Source organism: Lagenorhynchus albirostris, chromosome 5 (assembly GCF_949774975.1).
Source record: "Lagenorhynchus albirostris chromosome 5, mLagAlb1.1, whole genome shotgun sequence".
Classification (NCBI taxonomy): Eukaryota; Metazoa; Chordata; class Mammalia; order Artiodactyla; family Delphinidae; genus Lagenorhynchus; species Lagenorhynchus albirostris.
The window spans coordinates 137,782,334-137,799,793 of record NC_083099.1 but is presented as its reverse complement, the minus strand read 5'-3'; the positions used below and the strand labels follow the sequence as shown (position 1 = coordinate 137,799,793).

At 39.5% G+C, this 17,460-nt stretch overlaps 1 protein-coding gene across 8 annotated transcripts in view; it reads right to left on the bottom strand.

The window, feature by feature from the left end:
• DYRK1A (dual specificity tyrosine phosphorylation regulated kinase 1A) overlaps positions 1–17,460 on the bottom strand; it is a 141,959-nt gene that overhangs the window by 58,289 nt on the left and 66,210 nt on the right. The window lies entirely within an intron of this gene.

Genomic DNA, 17,460 nt, shown 5'->3' with positions numbered 1-17,460 from the left:
CTACCTCTCCCTTCCAGTTCTGTCAAACATATTAATATGCTCTATTTCCTTACTGTTAAAACCAAATCCTTCCTGGATTCTACATGCCCCCTTAACAACCAATCTATCTTCTAATTCATTCATTCAACAAATATTTACTGAGCGGGCTTCCCTGGTGGCGCAGTGGTTTAGAGTCCGCCTGCCGATGCAGGGGACGCGGGTTCGTGCCCCAGTCCAGGAGGATCCCACATGCCACGGAGCGGCTGGGCCCGTGAGCCATGGCCGCTGAGCCTGCGCGTCCAGAGCCTGTGCTCCGCAATGGGAGAGGCCACAACAGTGAGAGGCCCGCATACCGCAAAAAAAAAAAAAAAAAAAAAAAATTTACTGAGCCCCTACTATGCTCTAGACCTAAGCTGTCCAATATGGCAGCCACTAATCACAGGTAGGGCTACTCAGTGCTTGAAATGCATCTGGCTGGAACTGAGATGGGCTGTAAATGTACAACAAATGTAAAACATACAAGATTTCAAGGACTTAGTACAAAATAACAGAATGTAAACTCTCTCAATAATTTTTAACTTTAAAATAATATTTTTAAATAAATAATATATATTGGGTAAATAATAATAATATTGGGTAAAATAAAATATATTACCAAAATTAATGTTGATTCTTTTTTCTATTTTCTAAACTGTGACTCCTAGAAACTTAAATTACATAGGTGGCTTACATTATATTCTGTTGGACAGTGCTGTTCTAGATAAAGTTCTCAGCATTAAGGCCAAAAATGTGAAGATGAAGGGCAAAGTCTCTGTCTTCCTGGAGTTTGTATTTTATTGCTGGTGGGGGGAGGGCAGGATCCCTGAGACAATAAGTGAACTTGATAATACCAGAAAAAATGTCCGATTAGTGTTCTGAAGAAAATAAGACAAGGAAAAGAGAAACTGGGTGTGGAGGGGAGCTGTGTCTTCTCTTCACTTCCCATCCCTCACAACAGAGAAAAAAGGCAGCAGGTTTCCCCTCTAGTACAAACTCAAACAGACTGGCAGTGGCCGTCTGGAGCGCATACTGTTACAGATTCCAAGGCTAACTTGAACCTCGGTTTAGAAAGCACGGCATGCTGTGTCTGCCCAGGCTGGAGCAGAGAGGAATGCCAAGTGCAACCCACTTCTATAAACTGCATCCCCCCTATCCATCCACTCAAGCTAGAGACGGCACAGCCTTATTCACTGTCTCATTTCCCCCCCTCCCTGTGCACGCACATGCGCGCGCGCGCACACAGACACACACACTCTCACACAATCCAACTACATTCTATGACTCTGGCCTAGGAATGTCTCACAAATCCATCTGCTTATTTCTGTACTCTTCATCAAGATCTCAATTCAGAAGAAAGGGTTGAGGATTCTACAGTACCTGCACCTTCTCCCCACTGCTGTCAAAGTTTGCTTCCTTAAAAAAGTTTCAAGATCTCCAACACCTTGAGACATTCAGAGCTTCCAGGTTTAAGTGTTTACAGCTCTCATCTCATTGCCCACCATTCCCTCCATCCTGTCCCCCCATCACACATCCTTTCTCTCAGCTGCATTGACAGTGTCTGAGCAGAAGTTTTCCCTCTATCTAGAATACTCCCTTTTCTTTTTTCTGCTCCTAGAAATCTTGAACTCAAACTTCAAAACCCAGATATAATGTCATCTTCTCTTAGAAACCTTCCCAGAATCTTACAGTGAGCTGCTCCCTGCTCCATTTCTTTTCCTACTATTCTGCGGTTAGCACAGCAAGCATGTTCTGTGCGGGAGTACTCAGCATGCCCTCACAGTTAGCACCCTTGAGGGAAGGACTGGTCTTATTTGTTCAGGTATTCTCAAAACTACAACAATGCAAAGGCTTAAAGCAGACACTTTAATAAATCAATGAGTGAATGAAGCAAAGAGAGATACAGGAAACCCCTGCCCACAACCCTCTAATCTGGATAAGGGACTCCTCACGAGCTGCCATCCCACCCTAACTGCATTGGAATGATTTCTGTGCTCATCCACTGAACTACGAGAAGGCCAGGATGTCTCTCTCACTCACCTCTTTTAAGCCAGCACATAAAGGCACTCAATAAATATTTTATTCAGTGAGTGAGTGGATGAACCAATATTATCAGGCATCAAGTTCCCAACCTCAATTTATAAAAGGGGCACCTGCAATCCAGAGTTTTAACGACTTGTCCAAAAAGGTCAGTGGCAAAATCAAGACTGGAACAATCTCCTATCTTACACCAAAATATGGGACATCTTCTCCTGATGAAAAGGTGCTAAAGTAGGGGTTTGTCACTTTTTGGTCACTTGGTCTCTGGACACCCACCACTGTTTGTGGGAATCACAGAAGACAAAGAAAGCCATGCCTCCTACTATAAAAGCTGAACAGTAGCAAAACTTTGCTCTTCCACACTCCTTGGTAACTAGGGCTTCGCTGGCAACCCAAGTTTGAACAGTCAGAGCGAGCATCTTGAGGAGTCACTTCTGAAGATGCACCAACAGTGAGAGCACACTCACTGTGGGGACGGGACAGACAAAGCTCACGCGGCGACTGACTGCAAGGTGCCAGGAGAGGCATCCTGTGGCCTGACCTGGCTGTGTCCTCTGCTGCCGGCCACTTTGGTTCCTACTTATTTTTCCAGCACAGTCTCCAGCTTTCCAATCAATTCTGCGAGCTAACTTATAGCCTTCCATTAAATTCATTTTCTTCCCAAATTAGGAAAGGATGAGTTTTTCCGCATCCAAGAACCCTGTCACACATAAAGGAACAATGAAGGACAATCACCCAAAATGGGGGGGGGGGCACGTGGGGGAAGTAATTTAGCAGAATCATGGGGGGATGAGAAAAGGAACAATGAAAGAAAAAATTACATAGACTAAATCAAGGTCTTGCTGGTCATATTTATGGTGGCTGCATTTGCCATGTGGACAAGACTACTAATCGGTAACTAAAGGTACTTCTTTTTTTCCTTACTAAGGCAACTAGTCATTTCCCAGCTTCTCTTGCAGCAAGCATGGCCCTGTAACTAACCTCTGACCAATGGAATGTCAACAGAAGTGATGTGTGGTACTACCAGGTCTGACCCATAAAAATCTCCCATGTAAACCTCCATGCTCTTTCCCAATCCAATGACTGAATGCCAAAGCCCAGGGTGACCTTTAGACACCACATGTAAGATAGGAAAATGTCCACAGTTTGGTCCCTGAATAACTGTACAGAGCAGAACAGTTATCCCCTGATTCAACAGTCAGTAGGCTACTACATGAACAAGAAATAAACTTCTAATTTAAAATCACTGAGGGCTTCCCTGGTGGCTGAGTGGTTAAGAATCCGCCTGCCAATGCAGAGAACACGGGTTCGAGCCCTAGTCCGGGAAGATCCCACATGCCGCAGAGCATCTAAGCCCGCTCACCACAACTACTGAACCTGTGCTCTAGAGCCCAAGAGCCACAGCTACTGAGTCCGCGTGCCACAACTACTGAAGCCCACGCGCCTACAGCCCGTGCTCCGCAACAAGAGAAGCCACCGCAATGAGAAGCCCACGCACCGCAACAAAGAGTAGCCCCCGCTTGCCACTAGAGAAAGCCCGTGTGCAGCAACGAAGACCCAATGCAGCCTGAAATAAATAAAAATATATATTTTTTTAATTATTAAAAAAAATGGGGCTTCCCTGGTGGCACAGTGGTTGAGAGTCTGCCTGCCGATGCAGGGGACACGGGTTCGTGCCCCGGTCCGGGAAGATCCCACATGCCGCGGAGCGGCTAGGCCCATAAGCCATGGCCGCTGAGCCTGCGTGTCCGGAGCCTGTGCTCCATAACAGGAGAGGACACAACAGTGAGAGGCCCGCGTACCGCCAAAAAAAAAAAATATATATATATATATAAAAAAAAATAAAATCACTGAAATGTTGGGTATGTTTGTTATACCAGTTAGCCTACCATAATGAATACAGAAAGTAATATCTACCCAGAAAGGTTAGTAAATACTTAAAGAAATGTTATTTCCCAGTTTGAAAACAGTGATCAGATGTATGCCACCTCCCATTAGTAAGGATCTGGACTAATACAAAGCTACCACCCAAAGGTTAAGAAATGTGTTTTTGGTTTTGAGAAGGTAGACTTTTTCTTGATGAATAAGTACAAAAGCAGAGGGTGGGAGGGAGTGAATTTATGTGAATCTTCAAATCAAATGAAATAACCCCTGTCTTATATGTATTTCCCTCCTTTGTTCAATATTTGAATTCAAAGAAACTCAGTATACAGATTTTTTTTCCAGGATAAACCATGAACTATATATACCAGAAGCATGTAAAACCTTACCATTTTCCTATAAATTTTCATCATGAAAACAAAGTTGTATTATACAAAGTGCTACCTACTCAATAGCTCGCTCGGGGGACATCTCAACCTCTAAAGATCTGGAGTCATTTAGGTCTGAAATGGGGACCAGACATCAATATTTTTCAAAGATTTCCCAGGTGATCAGATTATGGGGCCCCTCTACTAGAACGAGAATTTTCATTAAAATTTGTGAGATTTAGAACAGTGATGATATAGTACAAAGTACTTTAATATTTGACATGAAAGCATAATTTTAAAAATCTACAATGTCAACTCATCAACTGATGGGGAGGCTTCTATTAAAATCCTTCCTAATTCTTTGCATTTTGAGGTGCCAAGTCAACTAAGGGGTCACAATGTACAAGAAGATAATCAGAAAATCAATTTTTTTAAAACTCTTGGGTAGAAGGGAATATTTAGACAGAGGTTAAAATCCATGTCTTAACAGCCCTTAAGGGACTTCCCTGGTGGTCCAGTGGTTAAGGCTTCACCTTCCAATGCAGGGGGTGTGGGTTTGATCCCTGGTCCGGGAGGTAAGACCCCACCATCCCTCACGGCCAGAAAACCAAAACATGAGACAGAAGCAGTATTATAACAAATTCAATAAAGACTTTAAAAATGGTCCACATCAAAATAGATCTTAAAAAAAAACAGCCCTTAATAATGAATATTTCTGAAGAATGGGACTCTAGGGTAACAGGAACAACTCCCATCATCTAATTTATATATACTTTCATTACGTCATTTTTATTTATTCATTAATTAATTTATTTATTTTTGGCTGCATTGGGTCTTCGTTGCTGCGTGCAGGCTTTCTCTAGTTGCAGCAACCGGGGGCTACTCTTCATTGCGGTTAGCGGGCTTCTCATTGCGGTGGCTTCTCTTGTCGTGGAGCATGGGCTCTAGGCACATGGGCTTCAGTAGTTGCAGCACGTGGGCTCAGTAGTTGTGACTCGCGGGCTCTAGAGTGCAGGCTCAGTAGCTGCGGCACACGGGCTCAGCTGCTCCGCGGCATGTGGGATCTTCCCGGACCAGGGCTCGAACCCACGTCCCCTTCACTGGCAGGCGGATTCTTAACCCCTGCGCCACCAGGGAAGTCCTTATTACATCATTTTAATACACATTTTTAAAATCACCACATACCATTCACACTTACTAGAAAACAACAATAAATGCTCTTCTGCAAGCATAATAGGTTCCCTACTTCAAAACAAATTATTCAGTCACCTCCATCTTTGGAGCTACCACAGCGATCCCGCACCTAGAGAATGGAAACTACCCTCTCGGCCCCAAAGTTCCAACCATCTATCATCTCTGTTGGCTTCCCAATCAAGCTTTATTTTCTAGCTCTGAAGCTGAACCAGTACCTTCGAGCACAATGGCTGGCAAGATCTTGAGCAAGCAGTGAGCCAACTTTTTCTTCAAGCCAGAGTGTGAATATTTTAGGCTTTATCAAGCACACAATCTCTGCTGCAATTAATCAACTCTGCCCTCACAGCACAAAAGCAGCCACAGACAATACATAAACCCATGAGTGTGGCTGTGTATTTATAAGAAAGAGGCAATAGGCTGGATTTGGGGTCTTGCGACTTCAGAGGCAGCAATGTTAGTGAGGCACCCTAAAATTATACACACACACATGCTTATATATCTGTATGTTATGTATCTACATGTATAATATAAAATATTGTGTATTTATGTATTTATTTATATAGTACATGTGTTTGTGTTATTATCTGTTTTACCCCAACTATAACACAAGTCCCTGAAGGATGGAACTGCTGCTACTTCATTCACTGACATATCTTCAGTGAATGGGTACAAAATGGCACTCAAAAAACATCACTGCCTGGCTCAACTAACTCACCTCATGAGACTCAAACACAGATTAACAGGAAGGAAGGGGATACAAAAGAACCAGTTTCTCCTACTAGGAGAGTAGAGAAATGGTAAGTGCCCTCTGGTCCCCTCCCAAGCTGTCACTGTCACCGACAAGGAGGACAAGTGCTAACAAAGAGGGACAGTCATAAGACTAGTATCAACCAGAGGAGCAGTGACTTGTATCAAGAACTCCATGCAGCAGAGTTATCAAGGGGGCACCGAGGGACAACTCCCTCTGCCCATCCTGGGCACGGTGCTTCAACAGGGAGAAGGAGGAGAGCCAGCCAGGCCTTCCTAGTTGTGACGTCTACAGTGCCTGTTCCATATGACAGGCACTGAGCAAACACTGCACTAAAAAGAGTAAGTGGATTCTAGCCTCAGCTCTACTATCTCTCAGTGTGACCCTGGCCGTCTTCAAGGCTCGGCTGCCCTTCCTTCAAGTGGGGATGATAAGTCATTCCAACACCTATGAGAGGGTCATGTGAGCTAACACATATGAACACACACTTTGTAAACTCTAAAACACCACCCAAATTCAAAGATGAAGGATTTGAAAGCTGCCTTTATGCTATGAATTCTCAAACTCCAGGATACTAATATTTTTAATAGCTAGAAAATAGTATCAATTTTCCTATTAACTACTTTATTGAAAAGAAAACTAATGTCAATTAAAATGTTTTTTAAAAGTCCCCCATGGACCTGAATAGGCTATTTTCATTTCGAATTTTTGAAAAATGCAACCTGTCTGCTTTGTTTCCTGAGTTGCACCCGCTACAGTGAGTATTTAATAGTAATGCACTTAGTTCAACATGTTTTAGAAAAAGAGTTATTATGCCTACGTTTTTAGAGATATTACAATACTTAGTAGACGGTTAAAATAAGTGCAGTATAATCCATTTTATGCAAAATGAGTGAATTGAGAGGCCTAGTGCTCAGGAAAACTCTTTCAAACTTTCGGTTATAAAATGTTCTTCCACATTAACTATCAAGAAATATCGATGGTATGTACGGGCACTAGCAAGGATTTTCCTGCACAGTGCTACATTATTTTCTTAATGCTGAAGACATTTGTGGTAGCAGAGTCTACTCACTGTTTTCCAAGCAGGGAAGTCCTTACCCCCAAATGAATGATGTTACGACTGCTAATACTGACACGAGCAGGATGCTAAGTTCCCTCCCTTTCCCTGGCTCCATAAGGAGATAGACTGTGATTACGAATGACCACTCCTTTACACAGAGCTTCCTAGGCTTTCATATGGACAACTATCATTCCTCTACTCCAACTGGGAAAAAATATTAAGTTGTTCTAGATACAAGAATACGTTTGCAAGATCTTATGGAGGACTGTGGCTGGAACTATAAACTAGACTATCCCACAGGCACATGTTCATTTGAAACAAGTCAAATGAAACTGAAGTAAAGCACTCCCTTGGAGAGACCATCCCTGGCCTTTCTAGCAAAAGCCACCTCCCCCAACCATCTACTTGTTTAGATGTTTACTGTGTATCTCTAGCCATTAGAACATAAGCTCCATGACAGCAAGGACTCTGTCTTATCCACTAGTATATATTCAACACCAAGAGGAAATGTTTGGCACAATAAATGCCCAAAAACGTATGTTGCTTACCTCACTGTTTTCTTAAACTACCTGACATCCAGCAGAATATCCCTTACCTACTAAATGATCATAAATAGTTCCATTATTTTCAGGTATGCATTCTGTAAGTTGTATAAATTTAACAGAATTGCTGGGACTTCCCTGGTGGTCCAGTGGTAAAGAATCCGCCTTACAATGCAGGGGACGAGGGTTTGACCCCAGGTCAGGGAACTAAGATCCCACATCCCGCGGGGCAACTAAGCCGGCACGCCACAACTACTGAGCTTGCGCACCTCAAACAGAGAGCCCGCGTGCCGCAAACTACAGAGCCCACGCACTCTGGAGCCCGTGCGCCGCAACTACAGAGCCTATGTGCCCTGGAGCCTGCACGCCACAACTAGAAAGAAGGCTATGCACCACAATGAAGAGCCTGGGCACCATAATGAAAGAGCCCGCACGCCTCAACGAAGAGCCCGTGCAGCACAACTACGACCCAACGCAGCCAAAAAAAAAATTTTTTTAATAAATAAATAAATCTTAAAAAAAAAACAGAATTGCTTTGGTTTCCCTATATTTATTTTTACTCCCACCTTCATTAAGTGACAAATGAGGCTGATGTTCTAACTTTGTAATAGTATTACAGTTTCCTTACGAAAAACTTTAACGTGTTAAATAAGTAAGTACATTTAAAGAAAAATATTAGAGGCAGCATGGAGGAGTGCCTAGAAGCACAGACCCTTGAGCCGCGACACCCAGTTTGAATTCCAGCTCCACCACTTACTAGTTGTGTCCTTGAGCACCTTTCAACTTCCTGTGCCCCAGCTTCCTCATTAGTAAAGGAGAAATGATCATCACATTATCACGTCCCAGTTCTCCAGCCCTTCCACTCTTCCTCCAAACATTTTCAGAGTATCACCTACCCAGGAAAGCCCCGCTGTTGACCCCGTCAGCCCCTCCCTTAACTAGCTACTCATGCTCTCTCTCCTTTTCATGGTAAAGCAGGACCAACATCTATGAATTCACTATTCATTTCTGAATTTTCTGCAATCTGCAATTTCTACTTAGAAGTTCTATTTAACCAGAAGCAAACTAACTTATCTTTTCCCCCGAGAAAAGAATGTCCTTGACTGACTTGAAATTTCCACTAACAATACTCTCCCACTCATCCAGGCTTCACATCATGCTGCTCTAACTCTTCTTCATCCTCCACCTTCGTAACTAATCATTCTTTAAGTTCTGTCTAGGGTTCCTTAGGAAATTCCTTCATATCCATCTTCTCTGTTCTTTTACCTCGTAACTGTTCTTTTACCTCGTAACTGTTCATAGACAGTAAATTCCATGAGAATAGTGGCAGATTCTGTAATTTTCACAGGTCTATCAATTCCTAACACCTAGTAAAGGGTTCTGTACCTAGTAGGCTCCGTAAGTATTTGTTTAATAAACTAATGCATGGCTGGCTTACTATAACCACCTCCTAAATGGCTTCCATGAGTCCAGACTCCAATCCTTCCTAAAGTTATTAATCTTTCGTAAAATGCCTCGTACCTACAATTTGTCTGCTCAGACACACTCATTAATATACTCAATTCAAGTAACCACTAATTATAAGGTACTACAGGCGGTACTGGGGAGGAAAGAAAGAACTGGGGCACAATTCCAAAAATGAGTCCTCTCCAGTTCTTCAAAAATGTTGCAAGTATGTGCAAGAAACAGCCATGTAAACGCTTATAACAAAGGGTAAATAGACATTAATTCTGATTAGTAGGTAGTTTTTAATTAAGATAAGCAAAGGAAAGGAAAAGGAGACATTCCAATGAGGAAAGAACATAGATAAAAACGTAAGAGCATAAAAGTGGTATGTTCAGGGACTTCGCTGGTGTTCCAGTGGCTAAGACTCTGCGCTCCCAATGAAGGGGGCCCAGGTTGGATCCCTGGTCAGGGAACTAGATGCCAAGTGCCACAACAAAAGATCCCACATGCTGCAACTAAAAGATCCCACGTGCCACCAGGAAGATCTCACATGTTGCAACTAAAAGATCTCGCGTGCCACAAAAAAGGTCCCACGTGTCGCAACTAAGACCCAGCACAGCCAAATAAATAAATATTTTTTAAAAAATTAAAAAGAAAAAAAATTTTTAAAGGGGGTACATTCAAGGAAACACCACTAGGGGAGGGGGGCAGTTACAGGCTTAACTGTGTCCCCTCAAAATTCATGTTAAAGTCTAACCCCAAGCACCAGAGAATATGACTTTATTTGGAACTGACCTTATTTGAAAATAGGGTCACTGCAGATGTAGTTACTAAAGATAAGGTCATTAGGTTGGGCCCTAATCCAGTATGGCTGATGTCCTTATAAGAGGAGAAAATTTGGACAAAGAGACAGGCACACAGGGAGAACACCATGTGAAGATGAAGACAAAGATCAGGGTGACGCAGCAGAGGTCAAGGCATGCCAAAGACTGACAGCAAACCACCAGAAGCTAGGCAACATACACACCAATCAGACTGGGAAACATCAAGATTCACAGAGCATTAAATAAATTACACAGGGTACTATCTTCTCAGTAGTGAGGAACAATCAGACTAAACACTGTGCTGGTCTCACACACAAAACCTTAAGTACAACTCAAAAGATCAAATTATTTCTAAGAAATCTAACTGTCCCAGAAAAAAGATCACAGAAATTTATAGGTATGTAAAACTACCCAGCACTCAACAAAGTAAATATTCACGAATGTCTGGCACACAATCAAAATTACCAAGCATACAAAGAAGCAGGAAATCATAACCTATGAAAAAAAAAAATCAATCAATGGAAACTGATCCAGAATTGACACAGCTGTTAAAGTTAGCAGGTAAGGACAATAAAAGAGGTATTATTGTAACTACATTCCACATATTCAAATAGTTAAGGAAGGTTGTGGAAAATATTTTTTAAAAGACACAAATTGAACTTGTATAAATAAAACTACACTGTGTAAGATTAAAAACACATTAAAGGGACTTCCCTGGTGGCGCAGTGGTTAAGAATCCGCCTGCCAATGCAGGAGACATGGGTTTGAGCCCTGGTCCGGGAAGATCCCACATGCCGCGGAGCAACTAAGCCCATGCGCCACAGCTACTGAGCCTGTGCTCTGGAGTCTGCAAGTCACAACTACTGAGCCTGTACACCACAACTACTGAAGGCCGCGCTCCGCAACAAGAGAAGCCACTGCAATGAGAAGTCCACGCACCACAACAAAGAGTCGCCCCCGCTCACCGCAACTAGAGAAAGCCCCAGCGCAGCAACGAAGACCAACCACAACCAAAAATAAAAAAATAAATTTTTTAAAAAAACACATTAGACATTGTAGAAAAAAAAGATGAGTGAACTTGAAGACACAGCAATAAAAAGTATTTCAGAATTCCAACTGACTATTCAACACCTGAAACCAGCTGTCAAAACAGAAAAAAATAAAACAGATTTTTAAAAAGAGAGAAAATAAAATTAACAGACATTCACTGAGTTCTGGGACAACCTCAAATATCATAATATACATGTAACTGAAGTTCCTGATAGGGAGGAGAGAATGAACAGAAACAATTTTGTAAAAATAAGTCAGAAATTTTCCAAATTTGATTAAAAAACCACAAACTCACAGATCCCGAAGTTCAACAAGCCCCAAGCGCAAGAAACATATAGAAAACCACACCAAGGCACATCATAATCAACCTGCTCAAAACTAATGACAGAAAAAAATTCTTAAAAGCAGCCAGGAAAGAAAAAGGACATATTATACATAAAGGAACAAGGATAAGGATTAAAGAAGATTTCTTAGAAGAAACAATGCAAGTGAGTAGAGAGTGGAGTAACATCTTAAAATTGTTTTGCAAGAAAAAAGTATCACCTAGAATTTCTATACCCAATGAAAATATCTCTCAAAAACGAAATAAAATGCAAAAATTTTCAGATATACAAAAGGTGAGAAAATGTGTCACTAGTAGACCTGCACTACAAAAAATATTAAAGGAAGTACTGAGGATGGAGGAAAATGTGACCAGATGGAAACAGGACCTAGACAAAGAAATGAAAAGCATCAGAAAAGGTAATCACATGGGCAAATGTATAAGAATTTTTCTAATTAGTTAAGTCTCATTAAAAGATTATTAACTGTTTAAACAAAAATAATAATGTAGTGTGGGGTTTTAACATACATACAAATAGAATCTGTGAAAAAGCAGTAAAAAGACCAGTAAAAGATAAAGTATTCTATGGTACAGTCAATATGCCAAATGTGATGTGATATAAGTAGTAGTATTTGAAAGTAGACTGCTATGAGATAAAAAGCAATCACTGAATTAAAAAACAAAGGGTTAAAATGAATAAGCCAACAAAGGAGAAAAAAAATCAAATAATAAAATATATTCATTTAATCCAAAGACGACAGAAAAAAAAGAGAAAAGGGGAAACAAAGAACAGAGGGGACAAATAGAAAATAAATAGCAGCCTGATTTAAACTGAAACATATCAATAATCAAGAGGCAGAGATTTGCAGACCTGGGGCAGGGGGAGCAAGACAACTATATGCTGCCTATAAAAACACATTTCAAATACAGACATTAACACATTAAAAGTAAAAGGCTGAAAAAGATATATCATACTAACACTAATCAAAATTAAGACAGAACAGCTATATTAATATGAAACAAAGTATTCTGTAACCCAAGGAATATATGACTAGGAATGAAGGTCATTTTATAATGATAAAGATGCCAAATCATCAAGAGGATATATTCATTCTGAATACGTATGCACCTATTAAAAGAGTTTTAAAATACACGGAGCAAAAAAAGATAGAATTGCAAGAATAAATAGGCACAATTATATTAGAAAATTTCATATCCTTCTCTCAATAACTGATAGTACAAGTAGACAGAAAATCAGTAGGGATATAGCAACAACACTATACACAAACTTGACGTAACCGACACTTAGACAATACTCCACCAAAGAACAGCTGAACACACACTCTTTTCTAGCAACACAGCACATTTACCAAGACAGACCATAATATGGGTCATAAAACAAATCTCAACAAATTAAAGGGAATCAAGTCACACAAAATATGTTTTCTGACGGCAATGAAATCTGAAAGCAGTAATAGATGTATGGAAAATCCCCAAATACTTAGAAACTAAATGACACCTGTGGCTCAAAGAAGAAATGGCTCTAAACACCTGTGGCTCAAAGAAGAAATCAAAGAGCAAATTAAAAGTATTTTTTTTGAACTGAAAGAAAATGAAATACATTATATCAAAACTTGGGGGAAACAGCTAAAGCAACACTTAGGTAGAAAATTATAGCACTAAACACCTCTATTAAAAAAGACGACATTGGATAATGGAATGGACAAAAACACAGTACTGTTTCTAATATAGCAAATAATGTCCAGTAGTACCTCTGTTGTGTGAATTAAATATATAAATGGAAATAGAAAATATAATTTGAATATAAAATATTTTTTAAAAAGAAGTTCTGAAATCAATGGCTTCTGTTTTCTTGATATACAGTGAGCATGAATCTGAAGAATCAATATTGTTTAAGAAGTCAATCCTTCCTCCAAAACTATCTACAGATTCAACACAATTCCAACCCACAACCTAGTAGGCTTGTTTGCAGAAACTGACAAAATGATGTGACGATTCACATGGAAGCTCAAAGGACCTGGAGTGACCATGGCAATTCTGAAAAAGAAGAAAGTCGCAGGACTAACACTACTACCACCAGATTTCAATACTTATTATACGGCTACAGTAATAAAGGCAATATGGTATTGGTGTCAAGACAGACAAACAGATTAATGGAACAGAAAGTCCATAAACAGACCCACACACATATGGAAGACTGATTTTCAACAAAGATACAAAAGTAATTCGCTGGAGAAAGGATAGTCCTTTCTTCAAACGGCCCACTTGCAGAAAAAGTGATTTTTTAGCTACACCTTGCAGCACCATTTAAAATATTAACTCCAAATGGATCACAGACTTAAATGTAAAACCCAAAACTATAAAATCTGGAGGGGGAGAAAAAAACATAGGAAACTTTTTAGACCTTGGGACAATCAGGCAAAAGTTTTCCAAAAGCATGATCCACAGAAGACCAAATCAATGAATTAGACGTCATAAAAATTAAAAACATCTGTTCTTCAAGACACGTTTAAGAGCATGAAAAAGTAAGCCATGGACTAGGATACATTATTTGCAAATCATGTATCTGCTAAAGGACTTGAATCCAAAATAGGTAATTCTCAAAACTCAATAAAAAGGAGAAGAAGGAAAAAAAAAGGTTGGACAAGGATTTGAACACTTCACCAAAGATGACATACGGAGCGCAAATAAGCATTCCTAAGACCATGTGAAACACCACTTCCACCAAGAATCTTTTCCTTGTCCCAATCGAAAAAGGATCACCCCTCTTCTGAATCTCCACCTCTCTTGTAGCACGGATATTTCACCACTTTGCATAACTATACCATACAGTTATATAAAGACATACCTCATCCACCTCCATTAAATTATAAACTCCCTGAGTGCAGGAGCCTATATCTCTCTGACTATGGGGACGAATAAAGCATTTCTATTCATTTGTTTTATTTTATTTATTTATTTTTCTTCCAGCTTTACTGAGATATAATTAACACAGAGCAATGTGTACATTTGTTTTAGAATACATCTTCAGTAAATATGCCTAGGAAAAACAATAATCAGCTATTACGGTTTAATTTTTGTTTACATTCTTTGCAAGGCTGTAAGATTGTCCAATTAGCCTGTCTAATTTAACCAGGCCCTTAAATAAAAGATATAACAATTAAAGGGGTAAACTTCTCAGAAAATTTGATATAGACATCTAAAACTCAAATGGATTATTTCTGGTGCCATCTTGTGTTTCAATGCTTTAGGGCCAAGGAAAAGGGAGGAAAGAAAGTTTAAAAGCCCTATGCTTTAAGCAACAGACACAAAAGGTGAAGAGCACTGGTTGCCACAAAACCAAGTGAAGAAAAGCCAAAGAAAATTAGAGCTAGAACAGTATAACAGCAGTTCTTATTTTAAGGGAATAACACCAGCTGGCTTAGAAACTCAGGCACTGAAACATCTAAGACGCTGAAGCCTTAATCACTGTGACCACCTATACTGGATAACAATAATATCAGAATGTTACTTTTGTTCAATTGTTATCTGTTCTTCATACTAAAATGTTCTTCCTTCCTATTATTCTCCAGCTATTTGAATTAAGTCATACTTAAAACCTTAACAAAGTTCTGTGGGCTTTCTCAAAAGCCTTTCCCAGACCACTCAACCCATTTCCCATGTCCCTATCCTCAAAACGCTTGGTGATTTCTTTTTACCTGTACTCTTCCAGATAAATACTTATGGCACGTTCTAAGTATGACTGTCTTATATTTTCATCTAACTTTGCATGTGTTTACTCTTCACCTCTTAAGTTCTTTGAACAAAGCACTGAGTTTTTTATTTCCTACAGAATCTCTCACCTAACTACTCAATAAAAACTTAATGTAAACCTAAGATAGTATAATACAAGCAATAGTTAAAGCATCTGACTTAAATCAGAAAGATAATAATAAGAGGTGGTGAATAACAACCTGATCTTCCAAGTGAACAGAAGAGCATGAACAGGGGGTTCCAGTTATGCTCCTATCTGCTAAGATTACATGAGCAGTACAAGATAAATTCTGCCCCAGAGCTTGCACCAATTTATTAAAAACAAACATGTACCTTTATAAAAGGTCAAAATCATGAGAAGTATCAAATATGCTACTTTTTGCAATGGTACTATTTCTAATCTGAAAAGAAAGAGATCAATTTTACTGAATAGAGTCTTAGAAAACCTGTGCACAGCGCTGCTCCCTGGGTTATATTTTGGCAATGCTATTCCCTTTCTGTTATAAAGTATTTAATTAGATAAAGATTTTATACAATTTAACTTCTATAATTTAATACACATATTTTGGTTACAGGTATTTAACAAAGCAATTAAATCCTTATTTCCACTTCTGTTCTAAAATCCGCCTGCCCGCAGTGAGTGGGAACTGCTGCAGATCATTAAACGCTCATTTATCAATGTCTCTCACCAGGCAACACAACGCAGCAGAACAGCACATAGAAACCATCCTGAACCCCAGCAACAGCAGCTAATTAGCATAGCCTACCACTAAACCGACGCCATATGATTGGAACTGTTAGTCGGAATGCTAGCCAATCAAACTAGGTTATGCAAACAGCCTATTTTAGTTGCCAGGGCAGAGCTACTTCCAATTGTCCAATAGGAAAACAAGCAATAAACAAGAAATGAAATTGAGCTTTGTCACATTTTCAAGTTGCTGTTAACACTTTCAGGTTTAGAGCAAAATTAACAGCAACTGTAAAGGATTAGAATCATATTTTATTTTTCACTCCAAATGAAATCCAATGGCAATACACACAGAATACAGTTAATGTAGTGTATGTATTGTAATTTTAACTTTTTACTATATAGCTATGAGTTTTTCTATCAGAAGCTGCCATCAACATTTTAACTTTTTCCCCCACCTACTCAAAGGCAGGCATTATGTAAATGTCTTTCTATACATTCAAACAGATTCTCATTTTAGAGAAATCCTATAAAGCATTTTTATTCTATTACGGAAAGCCTGAACAAAAGGTCGGCATAACAGAACACACGGCTCAGTGGAAGTCTGAAACAAGCTTTATCAGACTGAAGAGAAATAACATTTTGGTTTTGGTTATGATATGTGTTAATATATAGTTTCAAAATAATTATAAAATAATAAAACCCACATTAATTGTTAACCTATAGGGCTCAGAATACACAAATTGGGACCAAGAAAATAATACTCATATCTTGGAACCAAGATCAAGATATGAGCAAAATATAAACACATTATATTCATATGTAAAATTTCTAATAATGAATAAAACATTAAAAAAAAAAAACTTCTACTCTGTCAGTACATACTAACAGCTACAAATATAGCCTTAAAGAGCATCAGTGTCCTGACAATTCTTAGTGGTTGAGAACATTTCTTTAATCTCACATATTCAGAGAAATGCTTTGAAACATGTCAAGGAGACACAGTTCCCATTTGTGCCTTGTAACTGTATCTTTATAAAAGATACAGTTTTATTTTAAAATAGATCAACTTGTCCCACCTATCCTAGCAATTATCTCCTTCTAAACGGGAGTACAGATTCATCCCACACCAAGAAGTCAGTGATTTTCAAATATATTTTCCCACAGAATGTCTGTAAATGTCTCCAGAAAGACTGCTAGCATTTGTAAAATACACTGAATTAAGACAAAGAGCAGATTTCAAGCACCAGATTCAAAAAAAACAGCATGTTGCTCCTATCTCTACCACTGCAAACTATCTTCCCCCTTAAGAAAACCGAAGCCACTTTTCCACCATCTCCAAGCATCCGTCACCCATACCTGTCTCCTAATTTCTTCTCATGTTCTCTCTACTTAGCAGTTCTGGATGAAAATCCATTTAAAAAGTCCAATAAAACCACAAACCAGAGTCAGCTTGTTAGAGGGAGGAACTTTAAAGCTGGAAGAGACCTGAAAGACTAACACTAACC